This window comes from Nylanderia fulva, unplaced genomic scaffold (genome assembly GCF_048542155.1).
Source record: "Nylanderia fulva isolate GAGA-0341 unplaced genomic scaffold, ASM4854215v1 Scaffold8, whole genome shotgun sequence".
In the NCBI taxonomy this organism is placed as follows: Eukaryota; Metazoa; Arthropoda; class Insecta; order Hymenoptera; family Formicidae; genus Nylanderia; species Nylanderia fulva.
The window spans coordinates 2,489,324-2,507,743 of NW_028190916.1; the positions used below are offsets into that span (position 1 = coordinate 2,489,324).

General features: G+C 38.6%; 1 protein-coding gene across 3 annotated transcripts in view; it reads right to left on the minus strand.

The window, feature by feature from the left end:
- cv-c (RhoGTPase activating protein) overlaps window positions 1–18,420 on the minus strand; it is a 227,459-nt gene that overhangs the window by 23,176 nt on the left and 185,863 nt on the right. For 2 of the 3 annotated variants that reach the window (XM_085489277.1, XM_085489276.1), the window contains exon 10: window positions 370–536. The gene's annotated coding sequence lies outside the window, so the exon portion shown is untranslated. Of the gene's footprint in view, window positions 1–369; window positions 537–8,622; window positions 9,587–18,420 lie in introns of those variants that run through there. The other variant, XM_085489278.1, reaches the window with a different exon arrangement.

The following is an 18,420-nucleotide window of genomic DNA, read 5'->3' on the forward strand; positions in this document are numbered from 1 at the left end:
TGCCACGAGAACGTAACAAGAAAAAAACATTTAAAAGTCGAACAGATTTAAATAAAAGTAAGATAAGTATTTCCCGAAGAAAGAGGAAAAAATATGTATAAAAAGGACGCGGGACGATATGATATTCTTGGAAATCTCCTTAGACTTACAACGAGGGAATTACGTAAAATGCAAAAGTCAATTCAATGTGTTCAGCTCTCTCACTAATTAATTATCCAATAAAACTTTGATAAAAAAAATCGAAATCTCCAATTTGAGATTAATCCAACTCTCGTTAAAATGCATCGCAACCTGAAGGTTGCATCTATGCTGCGCTGCGTTTGCTTTGATTTCGCATCGAATATATAGACAATTTAATGGAGTACTCACGCTCTTGCTATGGCTCGTGCTGTGGTGCGTATGATGGTGCGTGTCTAGTTTCATATTGGCGCAACGATTAAGGGCGTGCAGGCGCCGAAAGAGGCTTTGCAGCGAATCGGCCTCGAGGAAGGGATGGTCCTTGGCTACGCCGGAAACGTCTATCGGGAACTGATAATCTGCAACACGAAGAGGGTCAATTTTCATTTGCGTGTCTGAATTATCGCGCGCGAGAGCTGGAAGGGTAAGATATCGCGCTTACGCGCGTATTTACGTAAAGTGCGAAAAGTGCATCGCGCGGCGATATTTGATAAGGTTGAAAACATCCGCTGCGCATAATTGGCCACGTTTTGTTTGTTGCAATCCACGGCATTCAGGAGTCATTTGATTATATTATCGAGCGCGCTAAACGCGTAAGTATGCGTCAATAGACCGAACCCATGTCCACTTAGCTCCACACCGGGCATTAATCTTCTCGACGGGCCCGTCCATACGTCGACTTTCTGTGCCCTGCATTGTCAATCCGTCCCCACTCTCTCTGTTTATTTTTTCAGACAATAGCCGTCGATTTAAATTCAATTAAGGAAGTTAAAACGCGCGTTTTATTTCTACGTACAGTCATCGCCATGGAATTGTATGATTGGACTTCACATTCAACACGTTTTTTATATTTCTCGCAAATACTAACAAAATCTCCTGCGAAGTGATGTGTAATAAATGCAAAAGAATTTCTTCTATTAGTTAAATTCGCGAAAAAATCATGAAAATTACGATAAATTGTTAATAACTACGGATGATGAGTTTTAATAAATAAAATATTTAATTTAATCATATAAAATTATACTAGAATATACCGTACGATATCGTTCTCATGTATTTCAATTATATTATTATTTTAGTTATTAGTTGATTATTCCATCGAGCATAGTTTAAGTCATTCTATTTTGCGAATTTATTTTTAGCGGAGAGACTAAAATTATTATTATTATTCTAAAAATATAACAGACTCTTGTTTCTCCACGTCATCTAGAATTTCTTTGTAAATACGTCGCGGTCGATCGCTCGTAAAAGTTCGGGAGGTTTTCTGTCACGACTTACGTAACGCTGTTCTAGATCTGCTGAACCAGATCTCGAATCTATAATTTTTAAATGAGATCGCAGGATCAATTCTTCGGCTCTCGAAATAAAACTGATCTTTCAATAATTGCGGCAAATAATCGCCGTAATAAAAATCTTTGTAAAAGATGTGGATTATTCTATTTGTGCATTGAAGAAAGAAAAATCGTTATCGTTCTATTATAGAAAAGAATTTCTCGCGAACAAGCTGACAATGAGTAATTGAAATAAAATCTATTAGGAGAACTATAAACGCGCGTTTATTCTCACTTATTAAACCGCACGTAGAAATAATTGAGGAGCAGCCCCCGATCGATAGCGGATAAGATTGACTAGTCATCTTTTATCTGTTCTACGAACATTAAATTCCGCGTCTTTCTCGAAACACATAAATACGCGTGTATATTTTCTAATCGTTAACACATTTCTTGAAACTAGGACGTAATATCGTATTTCGCGAATACGGTAAATATTCAAGTACCGTATTCGGCTCGAAGCAAACTATATGTAAATTGCCATAATTTATTTTCTCGATCCTTCGCGTTACTACTTATTTTATTATTTATTTTACTTGAATTTACCGCATCAAAAATATTGTTGTTATTAATAAATTTATTTAACTTTTCTGAAACTATATTAAAAAGCAAAATATATGTAAAAATTGTGATATTATATGACGGCAAATATTCTCGCGATAAAGTATTATATTATATATCAGACGACAAGGGTTGACGTTGATGCGTCAACGTTATATTCGACGAAGAATGATTCGATTCATTACGAATTTCACATCACGAATCGCACAGTGTAGCTTTTGCTGTCTACGCGATCATGCTTGCATCGATTATATTCTCGATACAACTCGATATGTTTCCTCGTAACAAGATCGTACATACTAACGATGTTACGACGCTATCGAATAGATTAATGTTAATGGCTAGCGATTACGTTCGTGCTTCGTGGATATACTAATTACAGATTAGTCATGTCTGGGAAATAGTGGGAAATCTGTCGATTACGATGCTCGTCTGACAAATCAATAGCAGGCAAACGTCAATTTAAATTATCATGTCACGATAATGTCGACATTATTGATCTGTTTTGAAAAAAGATTTTCTTATATCAAATAAATATTTTTTCACATCGAATCAATATCATTAGTTTCAAATAAATGATTTATAAGGCAGTATTAAAATAAAATATTTATTTGAATTCAATAATTTTTTTATTAATTTAATAACTTTTTAATTTAATAATTTTTTGTTCAGTGCAGATGTACATATGTGTATACATCGAAGAGGAGAGTCTTATAAAATTTTTAAATTTATAAATACAAGCTTTTCTGTCTTTTATAAAGACATTCTTTCATAATCTCACGCTTTAAATATATTGTAACAGCTTCGAAACTTATATAAATCTGTCTGCTAATCGCCACGGGTAATAAATAAAAATGCATTAGTTTGATATACCAATATATTTTATACACATATTTGATAGAAATATTTCGTTTTCTTTTTTTTCGACACGTTTCCTATATTCCTTCTTCATATCGTTATATGATTAAGATAAATGGATTTTAATTCGCAGAGATTTAAATTCGCGGCTCGTCGCGTCGCACGCGAGACAGAAAAATTCACTCGCGAACGATTTGATAAATTTATCCTACGGTGCACCGGGCCAGGAATGACGGGCCAGGAATGGAGTGTGCGATCGATCAGATTACGTCCTTAATTTATCACGCCGATCGTCAGACACGACACCCACGTTTGGTCGCGTCGTTGGAATTCCACGAAGGACGCGATCAGCTGGGATCCTCCGTAGCCGGACACGATCAGCGGTAATATCCTTGCAATCGTGCACATCTGAGTATGTGTGTGTGTGTGTGCGTATGTGCAGTCGCGTGATTCTCATACGTATTTGATGGGCGGTATCGGTATCGGTATTTATATCGTGCCTTGCGCCGACCGACTCGGGTTCAACTGGGTCAATTAGCTACTATTCATAGTGTGCTTCGATCGCGAGAGCCCGCCTGAGTTATGATCAATCGTGCACTTTGTACACGGATATACGAATGTGTACGTGTGTCCAAACATACGTGCCCTCGCGCACGTGCGTGTACGCAAATTCGCACGCACGTGGATATAAACTCATGCGTATGCCAGACCTCATAGATTATGTGTGTTAGAGCTATTGGTTTAGAACGAATAGAGTTTTAAAGCTGTTATAATATATCTCAAGCATGAGATTATGAAAGCATGTCTTTATAAAAAGATAAAAAAGTTTGTATTTATAGGTTTAAGAATTTTATTAAATTCTCTTCGATATATATATATATATATCTACACTGAAAAAATGAATTATTAAATTAATATTTATTTCAATACTGCCTTATAAATAATTCATTTGAAACAAATAATTTGAAATAAATATTTATCTGTTTTGAAAAGGATTTTCTTATATCAAATAAATTTTTTCAGATCAAATCAATATTACAATATTAGTTTCACAAATAAATGATTTATAAGATAGTATAAAATATTTATTTGAATTCAATAAATTTTTTTTTTTTAGTGTAATAATTTTTTTTATAAATTTTTCTGTCATAAATATATTAAAAATAACAAAATAAATTGTTAATCATAGATGACAAAAATCGTATTAAGTTTTCTTCTTTGATATTAAAAATATATTTCGTTCAAAAAATAATCGCATAATAAAGCTACTGTAATGAAAAGGATGCGCCTGAATGCTATTATAATTTAGAGTAAACTTTATAAGCTGCATCATTCCTATTCGCCGCATTTGGCATCTGGGTCGCCACTGCGGCATACCAGTTGCATTTCTCGGAATATGTTTGTAGGCTACGGTAGTGGAAACCGCGAATTAAATTAAACTTTTATAAGACCGCCCGCTTGTATCCCACGCGTCCCGCAAAAAGTGAAAGTATATACCGTCTCATAAGTATTCTCCTCTCATGTCTAAGTATTCTAATTGCTCGCGTTACTGTTATGTAATTATCGACAACACCACCGTGTCGTTATTGCTTTAGCGTTAGATAATTGAATTGCTTCGATATAACGCGATAAACCTCGAGCGTTCTTAACCCTTAGGTTTGAATATACGTAAAGTCACGCAATGCATTTTTCTCTTCCTCGTATAATTTTTTATAATTAAAAAATTTAAATGTTAAAACTTCAAATAACTTACATTGAAATACTCTAACGCAGAAGGAGAATAATCTCACAATATTGGGATATTTAAAAAAGTGTGTTATAATATATATTAATTTTATATCAAAGTGTGTATTATTCAACAATTATTACAACTTCAGTGTCAATAAGCCTAATGTGAGATTGATAAGAATTATTTAATCAACTGAAATTTTTCGCGAGATGGCATTTCGAAGGCACGCGAGGAGCGTCAGCTGATCGCGCTGCAAACTCTTCGGGGTTTTAAACTCGACTTTGCTGCTAGGACGATCCCGTACCATTCCTCTTTTGGCATGTGGGTCGCTGCAATGTCTCCTGTCCAGCTGCATTGTTTATGGGGGCCTCGACCGGGGCAACGGTCAGCTCTACTGACTCACCGCGCGGAGTCTAACGTCGTTCGAGAATCGCGTTTCTAACGAGTCAAGTACAACGATTCGGGCCACAACAAATCAAACAGGACACGCTTGCTCCGCTATGAATTTATCGCGACTATTAAACGTTGCGCTCCGACCCCTTTAGCGAGACCACATTGCGCTAGAATCGTCGCGAGCAGCGCTTAAATAAACTTTCCGCCGGTGCGAGATTTTTCCTTTTCGTTCCCGAACGTCTAATTAAAGGCCTCGTGAATTATTGAGGAGTCGCGACGGCGGATTTTATGAGGGAGATTTGTCGATGCGTTCGACGAGCTAATAGCTGTCCCTCGCATAGCCGACGTGCGTCGTCAAGTTGTTATTAGCGATAATGGAAGGATTGTTAACTTCGAAGTATACAATGCTGGGAATATTTAAATCATGATTTTTCTTAGAATCGCATCCCTATTAAAGTGCAAATAAACTGTAAACAAATATGCAGGTCGCATAAAAATACAAGAAGATTGGAGCATTATTAATCAAATTATATATATTAATATTAATTGATTTTTAATATCATAACAATTTTCAATGTTTGGTAATTTAGAAATGTATATTTTCCGATGCGTAATCGTTAATAAAATAATATGTAGTATCTAAGAAAAATGCAATTTTGATTCTCTTTAAAAATAGCTTTTGTCGCGAATTGCTCCGAAAATGCATGAAAGTAAATAAAGAAGGGATTATATATATGTACAGATAAAAATAATCAAAATTATACATATCAATATTAATTAATTTTTAACATGATATCAATTTTCAATGTTTGACAATTCAGAAATGTATATTTTCCGATACGTAATCGTTAATAAAATAATATGTAGTATATCTAAGAAAAATGCAATTTTGATTCTCTTTAAAAATAGCTTTTGTCGCGAATCGCTCCGAAAATGCATGAAAGTAAATAAAGAAGGATTACATGTACAGATAAAAATAATCGGAGGTAGCCGCGCCGTTCTTATCTCTGCAAACTCAAGAATTCCTGGTGCGCTGCGTCATCGACGGGAAGAACGCAACCCTTGACACTATATCTCTCGACCCTTGCGCTTAGGGTTGCGACGACGCCGACAAGGCGCGACGATGACTTATAAAGAATCACCGGTCTCGCGATTGTGAAATCAATGATGATAAATCTGTCGCGCTCGCGCAAATAAACACGCAATCGTACTAAGGAGTCTACGGAAGCGCGCCTCATAAACATGCGCGATTGCGCCATCGTGACTCAGACACCGAAACTTTTATTGCGTCTCTTAAAGACGCTGGTCGCGAATACGATTACAAATTAATTCGTTAGTCGGCAAAACGAAAGTCGTGCGCTCCGTTTTTTGCGAAATTTGACGTCTCCCGCCAGCGCAGCATTTTTCGATTCGATGGTAAATATGTTTGTCCGATTAAATAATGCACAGCGCGAGCATTAATTAATACTGCGCATAAACCGCGTTACATATTTATCCGCAGATTGTAATAGACACTTGGCGAAATTGTAAATTGATAACTGTAATAAATATTATTTATAATAAAACAATATATACTAATAAATATATTCCTAATAATTTTTTTTCGCTAATTGATACTTGAAATTCTCGATTGATGCAAAACGATATGATATAGAAAATTATTGATATCGAATAATAGGAGCGAATCTCTCTCGTTTAATTGTACTTTGCATTAATAAAACTTAAATTTGTATATATATTATATAACTTTTAGTTTCATCTTATTGTGGGAAAATTTAAATTAAAATAATTGCAAATGCGAAATAGTTATCCAGTGCAAAGCTGTGTCGTGGAAATTCATCAATTACGCACAGTAACATGATTACAGTATCCATCATTTGCGTAGATATTTAATATTAGACAATGTTATTATACGGCGTCGTATGTCAAATATTGTGTAACAGCTGCCTGCTATTTACGATGCAAATATTACTTTTCCATAACGAAGTGTCGTTAATTAACACACAACGTCAAATATCAACTACCGATGCATTTAATCAAATTGAAACAGACATGTATATTATAAACTTTATCAACGAACTTTATATTAGCGTAAAATAAAATAAATTTTCGTTCTCTATTGTGTTATCATCAAAATGTCGTAAAAACTATATATAAAAAAATACAATTGTAAGACTATTTTACCGTCATCATGCATCATAAATAGATCATATTAAAAAAAATGGAAATTATTGATTTTATTTCGAAAATATATATCGTAACTTTCTTTTTCTAAATTTCCGAATTCACAAAAATATCTAATTCGTAATTAAGTCGCATAATTCCATTTTCGATTCGACGATTTTGCTCACAATGCTTTTATTTAAAAGTCGATTCCGTGTAGCGTAATATTTCAACGCATATTCGCCGTGAATTTTAACACGCGTTTACGTAATAAGAGTCGCGCGAATAGGAGATGCGAATCATCACGCCAGGGTATCGATATACGGAAGGATACTCCGTCGGAGGATCGTCGTCGATGCTCTAACGAAGGACGCGCAGGGCATCTTTATTTGCGGCCGTACTATAATTACGCCCACGTACCGTATAGCGGTATGACATAAGGATCGGTCCTTTTAGATACGGATGACTTCACTCGCGCGATTATTGCGCCGCGGGCAAACTAATTGTCGCGATTTTTCTACGGATCACCGCGGCTATGGGATACGGATCAATAGGCGTTTCACTCCCACGTGAAAATGCAAGAGTGCGCACAAATTGCAATTTTCCGCGATTTTTCCACGTCGCGGCGGCTTCTTCAATTGGACGCGCATGACGATAATTGCTATACTTCTAAATCGTCACATAGGTATATTTTTTATGCTTAAATTATTTTAAGTAACGCGAGCATATAATTAATATAAAAATCATGATGCATCATTTATGTGTCTTGACGTGCTTCGAGTTTTATTTGACTAGTATATGAAATACGTATGTTAACATAAGTCGAGAGTCATAAACGGCCACACTTAAACGTGTATTGTGATAATACGGACCGTTATGTACATCGGAATACATGTAAACTTGGAAAACTAAGAATAAGTATCATCGGAGAAAAAAAGCGCGAGATACCACATATATATTCCGAACAAAACTTAAATAGCATCACGCGAAAAGTGCAAGATGCAAATACACGGCTCCTGAATGACACCGGGGAGAAAATCTGCAATTTGCATGATAAAATCATAATAATCTCGACAAATATACACTCGGTTCGTGCGAGAGGTTAACGGAATCCGATAGAACATCTCGTAAGAGGTCACTCTTGTGAAATTCAGATTTCATCCGTGTTTAAGCCGGAGTTGCGAAGTTTTCGATCCCAGGCCGAGAACATAGTTGCAACTATATTATACCCGATAGAGAAGCGTGCGATGCTCGAGAACAAAATGTCGAGAGCACATCGAGGCGAGATAAGAGAGAGAAAGAGAGATAAGCGCTGTAAATCATGCTGCGGTAGGCGTAATACAAATCGCACAAGGCGTAAATCAAGCGAGATTAATTGCCGATTAATAAACGCCGGCGCCCTGTGTTTACCTTTCATCTCTCCGATCGGACACCGTCGACGATCTTCTCTTTTCCTCGAAAAGGCAAAAATGTTGCTCACTGTAGGAACGTGAAGAATCCAACACGACTCATGGCTATCGGCCAGCTTCTAATCTCTCACCCACACAGTCATGATAGCACAATCGACCGAGCGATCGATCGATCGATCGATCCGCTTCCGCTCCGGATCTACGACTTATTCTGGGCGCGCCTAATTACGCGATCTGTAGATCCGATCGGTATCGAGAAATGATTTGCTCCTCTCCTTCTCGCAATTACGATCGATCGGAATACTTGCAATTGTCAATTGAAACAAAAAGGACGGAGAACGGAATCGAGCGATTGACCAAGCGGAATGTTATTGACTTTCCGTGCACGCGATCGGATGATAAATTCGCAGACCGTTCAATATTTCCGCAACGTGTCAAATTTTCTCGATTGCGACTGGCGGTCATCGACACACGTTAGCGCACCCGCACACACGGTACAATCCCGACATTATTTACTTGACACGCTCGCACGGTCGATTTTTCATCACGATTGACCGAAAATAAAATACGATCGATCATCCATCCGACACACTTATCAATCGTCACTTAAGTTATGAATCATCCCTTCGAAGTGTCATAACACTCGCGCGCCTTCACAATTTCTTCACCTTTATCGTGTCTTTCCTCGCGATATCAAAGTCTCTCGAAGACCACTTGTTTAAAAAAAGCAGCCTTCTCCAGACGAGATGCTGATCTCGCGTTCTCGATCGATCATTCCACCATCGATCGAGCCACCGTCTTCCGCCTCAGCGACACGGGGGATGTTTACCTCGAAGAGGTATCGTCCTGCTCCGAGTTATGAATGGGATTCGCGTACGATTCGGAGCTAAGGACGAGAGAGATTCGGAGCTAACGTAGTGACTCTTTCGCCGGTCGGCTCTCAACTAGCGATCGTCGACGGGCAGCAGCGGTATAGAAGAGAGGCTCGGCATACGAAGAACAACTCTACCGAGTTGTCGAGAGAGGGAAGAGGCCGGTGGATGAGAGAAAGAGAGAAAGGAAGTAAGATAGAGAGAGAAAGAAAGGGTGAGAGGCAGTCGAGAGGGGCAGCTGGTGCCCAGAAGAGGGGCAGAATGGAGCGTACAAATACACGGGAGAGAAGCATGTGGTGAGAGGCACGAGTGTTTGTACGAGAAGGGGAAGGAGGCCACGGGGAGAGATGCAACCGATGCATTTCACGGGTGCATGCCCTGTACTCGACTTCGCTTCGGGTAGTGAGCCGCGCTCACGAGAATAAGACGGATACTCACGTCGGGTGGACGACCGATGTCGAGTTGTCGCCGTTATTGCATCTCCGATCATGTTTATCGTTGCTTCTTGTAGATACGTATATGCGATATCTCCCTTTCCTCGATTCATTTCAATACGTATTTATATTCGATATATTTTTCTTATGTGATTTAATGCGTTTATCTATTCGCTGTCTCCTGTCGAGTTGATCATTTTATTTTTCAAAAATAAAACAAACTAATAGCGCAGAATAATGAGATATTTATGAGCTTTTATACGTTCCGCAAATTAAAGATTTTGAGCTCGTTGCATTGGGCAGGAATTTAATTTTTGTTTTTAAGTAGTGTAAAAGTATTAAATTCCTGCCCAATGTGACGAACTCAAAAATTCTAATTTGCGGGATATAAAAACTCATCAATAGCTCATTATTATACACTATTATTTTTTTTATTTTTCAAAAGCAAGGGGCCAGCTCGACAGGGGTTATTTGCTGCGAAACTTATAATATATTGCAAAAGCTCTAAGAATTCTTTTTCAAATAAATATAAAAAAGAATGTAAATAAAAAAATTGTGTTCAATTGGTAATAAATAACATATGCCTATAACTTGTTAAGATGCTTTCACTCTTACGTTAAACGAAAATATATCTCGCGCAGCGCAACTATCAATAAACTGTATTCTCTACACAGCAAGAGCGAGTGACGTATAAATAACGCAATGCATCTCAGAATACAAAGCAAACGAGGGAAAATGCCCTAGCGTCGAAAGCTAAAAGGGGTGACAAGAAGCCTGGCTTACGATCGCCCGAAATACACGTCTACTTTTCGCGGCATCGTTCCCTCGTTTGCGAACGCGTTGCAGAAAACAAAACGCAAAAGAACAATCCCTTGTACCGAGAGAGCTGTCAGAGACCGTCGTTGTTTCTCTGCAAAAGAGTTTTTACTGGGTCACACGGGGTTTCGAAAAAGAACTCCTCTTCATTGCCGGTCGAAATTTGATAGTCTCTTTCAGAGAACTTCGAAGACGAAAGCAAGCATAAATTATATCAGACATAGCTGCGCAATTGTGTTCTATAAATTATGAATTATTTTTATTCCCCAAAAAACTACCTGGTGCTAAATCTAATATTCTCCTTTTAACTGTTCAAGTAACATATATAATTTTCTCATCACAAAGAATCGTGGGCTGCGATTTGGACATCTCGCAGAAAGAGTTTATGATTTGCTTCGCGATTTTATAATACGCACAAGTCCCATTTCCATTTTTCTTCCTCCTCGACGTGTATATTATAAATAGCATCCATTTGAATAATCGCCGGTGATCCGCTATTGTGTCCATTGTCGGGATTAAGGCAAAACGGGAATGAGACGCGCGTTGGATTCGCGAATGAAAAGAGACGAGCTCGGCTTAACTCGATGCAACAGAAACGCGACATGATTTTCCGTAATGTATTCCGCGTGCTCGTTACTCGAAAATGCAATGGCGAGATTGATTCAATTCGCGTCCGCGCGAATTTCTCGCCTCGTCAGATTATCGCGAAGATACATTCTATGGGCAACGTTCCCTCGCGTACATATCCCTTCTCATCTACCGGGAGATCCGTCCAGAGACTATTTGCGGCCCACCAACGTCGACCGGAGGCGCCTCTTCGTGGAAGCCGAACGCTCGGCGTTTTCGTGCACGCTTTCGTAGAGAAACTGTGTCTTCGTGTCATCTGTCCGTTCTACGTTTCCACTAGCGGAGGGTTTACGTTTCGTTTTCTTCCGCGCGAATAAGATACTCGAGGAACGAAGGAGTCTCGGAGCCTGCGAGAGATGACCGAGAGGAAGAGAGAAAGATCTCGGAAGCTCGCACTTAGCGGGAATTTTCATTCTATTACTGGAGAAGACGTCGAGAGAAATGGATGCATGTATTATTTCGCACGTCACGATAGTTTTAGTCGGAATTGTTTAAGCAAGCGTATATCTGTATCCTTTCGAGTCTTCGCTCTAATCAATCTCGATAGTTTACAAATTCAAACTAACGAGAATCTCTATTTTCTTCTGCATATTAGAGATACACAACTTCAAATTCGCGCATATACATGTTAGTTTATATATTCAGGAAGTAAGATTTTCCTTTCTCTTTCTATTAAAAAAAAATTTCTCAATGTATAGTTTTGCATCTCAAATATTAAAGCAGGCATTGTTTGTATTAGCATCGATCCTGGTTAATCATCCCCAAAAGAGATAAGGGGGAGCATTTGCCCTGCTTTTGAATTAACATTAAAATTTATTTGCATATTTATAATATATAAAAAATTTAAATAGAACAAAAAAATAAATTTAAATAAACTAAGAAAAAACAAAAATTGAAAAATAAAAATCTCTCTAATCAATCTCGATGGTTTACAAATTCAAACTAACGAGAATCTCTATTTTCTTCTGCATATTAGAGATACACAACTTCAAATTCGCGCATATACATGTTAGTTTATATATTCAGGAAGTAAGATTTTCCTTTCTCTTTCTATTAAAAAAACATTTCTCAATGTATAATTTTGCATCTCAAATATTAAATCAGGCATTGTTTGTATTAGCATCAATCCTGATCAATCATCCCCAAAAGGGATAAGGGAGGGCATTTGCCCTGCTTTTGAATAAACACTAAAATTTATTTGCATATTTATAATATAAAAAAATGAAAATAGAACAAAATATCAAAAAAAAATAAATTTAAAAAAATAAGAAAGAAAAATTAAAAAATAAAAAAAATTAATTATGCTCTCTTCTGGAAAAAAAATCCTGCGAACACTCATGTGTTTCGTCCTGTCATATGGAAAATCCACACCTCCGCGAATCATTCAGCCCACCTACGAAGATCCGACAAAGATCATTCGTGGAAGCGGCACGCACTTAACTATACTGCATCCATTTCTTTGTGCGATATCTCTTCCTTACGCTCATCGATGCCAAATTAAAGCGCTAATTTTGCGCGCTCGCGAATCTTTGTCCGCGATAGGAGAATGGAGAACGATATAGGAGCGAAGAAGCGGCGTTGTGTGCGGTTTATCCAGGTGTATATCCTTATTCCCTAGAGTTGGCTCACCCCCAACAGATGTGTCAAAGACCCCTTCGCGTTTCAGATCTCTATACGTATGTACGCGAATTTTGTTCCCTGGCGCATCGCCAAAACCTTAGATGGCCGATTCGCGGGATTCGCAGATCCATTAGAACTCGGACGTCAATCTGCTGAAATCCGGCATAGGTATCTCTGTTCGTGATTCTTGGACTGCAGTTAATGTTTCCAAAAGGAACACACACACTCTCTCTCCGTTCGCGCAAACTTATTCCACATGATTTCTCTGAATACACGCGGTTGATGCCTCTTGCATATTCAAGCTTAATTTTTTCACTTTAATTCATTAGCCTTGTAAAAAAATCGACAGAATTCATCTTGAATAATTGAATGACGCGTGGCTTTATATTATATATTTCATGTATGCTCTATATAATTACTTGAAAATGGATCGATTGAATCAATTGAGGTACTTGGAATGACCATTAAAATTTATTTCGGGAAAAGTGTCTAAATTGAGAGCGTTATCCAGACGATGATATTCGGAACACACAGATGCGCCTTACGTAATGACGTTATCGGATCGCCAGGCAGGCTCTGACAGCCATCCGTCGGGCGTGAAATCGGTTTCCTAGTTTCAAGACCGACGTTACTCGACGGTATACGCTTCACAAATAACCGGCAGAAAGCACATATTCAACTCACGGTTTCCCGAAATACGCGCGGTAAATTATATCCTTCCCGGTAGAGAATCGGGCAGCCTACCAAAACGCGTCCGCGAGAACGTGCTATCTCGTTCCCGACAGTTATGTCTTCGTCGTTGTCGTGGATCCGAGGGTGCCATAGCCCCCGAAATTTCCCGGCGACGTGCCCTGAACGTGAATTCCGGGCGCGAAAATACCTGCCTCCAGCGATATCCTAGCTTCAGCCATCCACGAATCTGGCAGCTTTCCAGACTATCGTTTCGTTAAAAAAAAAAAAAAAGAAAATAATCGGAAGTCGACGGAGAACCGCTTAGAGTATCCCGTTGCGCGTTCCAAAGGAAATTAAGCTCGCGCGTTAAACTCGAGTCGAGACGACTCGAGATGAGTCAGACGAAATCTTTGATCAGGATGAGTTATGCGCTCGTTTTAATCCCGAAACGGCTCCGATGGAACGTAATGGCGCCCGCGCTATGTAATCCAGCGCCTAATTGTTAAAATTACACAGTCTCGGATGGCAGCAAATTATTCAGGTCTTCTACTCTACTCGGGTTAATAATTCGCAGTTGTATCATTTGCGGTATACGAGTATACGGTTGTCTGTGATCTCCCGAGTATTATTTATTTCCTACGAAGATTGCGTACAATGCCATCTCTAAATGTGGAAATATACACGTGGGTCAACGTACGCGAAATTGAATTGAAGCTTAAAGAGAGTAGGCGAAATTATAGTCAAAAGCGAGCCAAGAACTGCTGCAAATTTATATGATTTATTTCATTACTCTATATTTACAGTTAGATCGATAGAGATTCTATCTTTTCAGAAATACTGCGGTTACGGAAAGGAGGTTGCCTTTTTATATACGTAATATACATATAAATACGCGCAAATAAAGGCGTTATATAAAAGTGAGAGAAGAAATTCTTAAAACTGTTGCGCTTGTCAAAATTAATGTGACGTGACAGAAATGTGACACATGCACACGCGACATAATGAAAAAACAACCGGATAAAAATCTGCCTGCATTGGTTCTCTTTTGTCCACGAGGGGTCTTCGCACGAGCGAAGGTTTACCGAGGGTGGTTTACATTTAATCCGGTCTTGTGTAGTAATTTTCGTTACAACGAACGTGGAGGTGTGACGTCTCCCGGCGTCTCTCGGTTCTCTTTCATATAGAGAGTCGTCCTTCTCCGTATATTTAAACGCCGTGAGCTTTTTCATTTTTCACCGGCGTTCAATGTCACTGCTCGAAATAAACTTCCCTCGATGTACCGTACATGGCGAACGCGAGACACGCGTGCATCGCGTTTGCGTGAATGCAGGTAGCCCGATCTTAGGCTGCACAATTATTTTCATCTGACACATCCTCACACGCGATATCAAATAATTATTTGAATAAATAATATTATTTTATATTATATATTTTATCAAACATTATATTATAATATATTATATATATTTTATTATATAATATTAAATTAGATTTTATATTATTGTTGATTCATAAAAAAGTATATATTTGGACACTGAAACAGTATCAAAGAAAGAGTGCGCTAACAAGGATATTTTTTTTTTACTGTAACGAGAAACAAACTCGCGATGTCTTCCACGTTAAAAAGGATTAAACGCTTATTGAGTTAAATATTTGGCTAAAGTACCGTAAGAGGTTCTGTCTTTCTTCCGAATCGCATGTGACGTCAAGCAAGTCTCGAGCCGAGGCCAAGTATTTTCAAGACCAGAGTTCGTTTCCAAGTAGTCTTTAGAGTTTACCGTGTCTAGAGGTGTCACGTGACTCTCTCGAGAGTTTCAAGGGTACATTGCTCGGTTTACGGTTGGTTGCAAAGAACTGGTGCACCGATCGACCCGGTGCGGTGTACAATCGTCTTTTTCTCCTGACATTAAAACGACGACGATGACGCGGAATGAACTCGAAAGAACACTCGTCGCGTAAGGGAATCGATTCTCGTTAATGTCAATTTGATGGATCACTACATTAGAAGTCAGAAATAAAATGTATAAAATGATCAAAATGTATAACATCGTTTATGAAAGAAATATTAAAAGGCGAAATTGATCTCGCCTTGCAAGATTCTCATCTTGGCTTCCTCTACTTATTTCATCATAAAATTTTATGTACAATAAATGATCAATGTTCATGTACTTGAATAATTTAATTTCCAAAATCGGGCTTTCATTTACTTTTCTCTATTATCATAACTGCGATCCGTTTGTAGAGTTTTATGAAAAGAATGATTATTAAAAAAAATTGAATTATGACACTTGTCGACGCTTGATAGTCGACCATCCTGGGATTTAATATTTTTCCATACAGTTACACGACGATGTGCTTCTCGTAAAGCTTCAATTCAGTCTCTCATCCGCTCGCGAGCATCGCGACAAGTAGTATTAGCGCTCGCGAGATGCAGCCGCATAAATTAGCATGCGTGCGCGCGTGCGTCGGGCGAAAAAGGGATTGGCTTGGCACTTAAGTGCCAGCAAAGTATCCCCGGCTCGGTCGCGTATAAATCGCCGCCCTCGCCCACCGAAGCGAATTTACATTTTCGCCGACCGTCGAATAATTTATCCCGGGCGAGATTACTTTGTCGCCGGCGCGTGCGAGCAAAAAGGAAACGCACGGAGAGAGAAAGAGAGGGTGGGAAGACAGGTTGAGGGCAACCTGAGGAAATTATTCGCGAGAACGATCAAGCCCGGTTCTCCGGAGACGGCTTAATCGCCGATATCCCCGGCCTCCCGCGCGTACACCGTGGGAAGTGGCGATTAAAGTACACGGCCGAATTTCGTTGTGTGGCGCTTCGTCGACTGACTTTTCGCAAGCCGAATATCGGCGGAGAATTTATGGAGTCAAAAAAAAAAAAAAAAAAAAAAACAGCGAGATCCGCGCCGCCTTTGATGATACGAGAAGAAATTCACGTATGGTACTTTCGTCTTAAATTTTCGCATCATATATTTTTTTATATTTCCTTGTTAATTTTTAGAGAACAGTGAGAAAAATCTATTATTAGAAAAAGAAATAAATAAAATATAAAAAAATTGAGGAAAGTTTCTTACTCCGAAATGTTGCGTCATCGTCCTCTTTCTTCATTCGTGTCATCGTAAAAAAAGTCGGTCCAGAAAATGTTATGCGCGCAATGATGAGATCATTACACGGTTGTCAGGCAATTGCGACGCGCGATAAATCCGTCCGGAGGTTTCCACCCTCTCGCGAGATGAAAATCTCCTTGCGCGAGTCCCGATTTATATACGAGCGATGGCGCGTGACGCGAAAGAGAGCCCGGTAGCTTTGATGTTTTGTCGAAGAGGGAAGACGAGATCGTAAAATAAAGCGCCGTTTCGCGGAATCGCGAGAGAGGAACGACACGCATAACCCAGTTGCGGGTCCGAATTAAATCTATACTCAGACGCAGTTACGTTACCGCGATCGTATTTCCGGGTGTGTGTTTCGACGGTGAAAGAAGTCGCGGAGGCATTTATCTGTGGCTGTTCGGAGAAAATGCCGAAGAAACGAGGAGCAGATGCTTGCGCGAGCGAGCATCACCGAAATAGACGTCGGTTCGCGATATTCGCGTTTGATTCGAGAATTCGTTCACCTTTCCTCCCCTTTCTCTCGCCCTCGATGCCGGAAATCTGCTTCGTTGCATAATTCTCGCTTGTATGCTTCGAGACGCCTCCTCCCCCGGTAGATTAATCGGGCGAAATCTAGCGTGCAATTTTATCGCGAAGAGAAATTTGCGAGAAATTCGCCGTGTACTCGAAATTTACATTAGGAAACTTCGTTACGACGCGAGATTTCGAGATAATGAGAGTTGCCCGCGTCGAAAGACATTATATCTAATTAATCTCGAAAATTGCTTGATTCCCGCGATCCTTACGCAATTTACGGAAATTTTCTGCATCTAAATAAGCTACGCAATTATACCTGTATAATGGCTTCTCGATTTATCGCGATCATCCTGCTAATAAGCGAAATGAAAGTCTCTGCGATAATATATAAACATTGACAGGGTGTCTAGCAGACTAAATAAAAAAAATTCCCCGATTTTTTCAGATTTTCCAAAACCAAAAATTAATTTTTCTAATGACTTTTTAGTATTATTGTTTCCTTATATATAATTTGCATATATCTATATGATAAATCAATTAAATGTTAAATCATGAAGTCCTTGAGATATTTTTGTCAACAATGAAAAGGTTCGGAAGTTAAAACAATAATTTTAATCAATATTATACAATCTGCATTATGCGTGATACCTAATTAAAACAAACGTGTCACTATAAATTATTTAAATCATCACCTTTTTTATTTATATTATATCAATTTTTAAAATTTTGTCTCTATCAAACACATTGTAATAAAATAACACGACGATGAAAATATAAATTGACGAATCGATTTTTAACAACACAGAAAATTAGCGTGCTGGGAGTCAAGAAAAGTTTATATTTATTTAATAAAAAATTTCAAATTATTGAGACGAATGTAAAAAATAATGTGAACCAAATCCAGATAAACAGTCAAATTTCCTGACTTTTTCCCTGACATTTCCAGATTTATCAAACTCCCTGACAATGCACGATTTCCCAGATTTCCCCGACCGCTGGACACCCTGATAAACATTGGAAAAACGTAAGCTCTCGAAATTCTGACGAATGATTAGATACTCAACAGGAAGTGCACGTGATCGAGAAGCATTCACGATCGCTCGTATGTTGCGGCATAACATACATACAT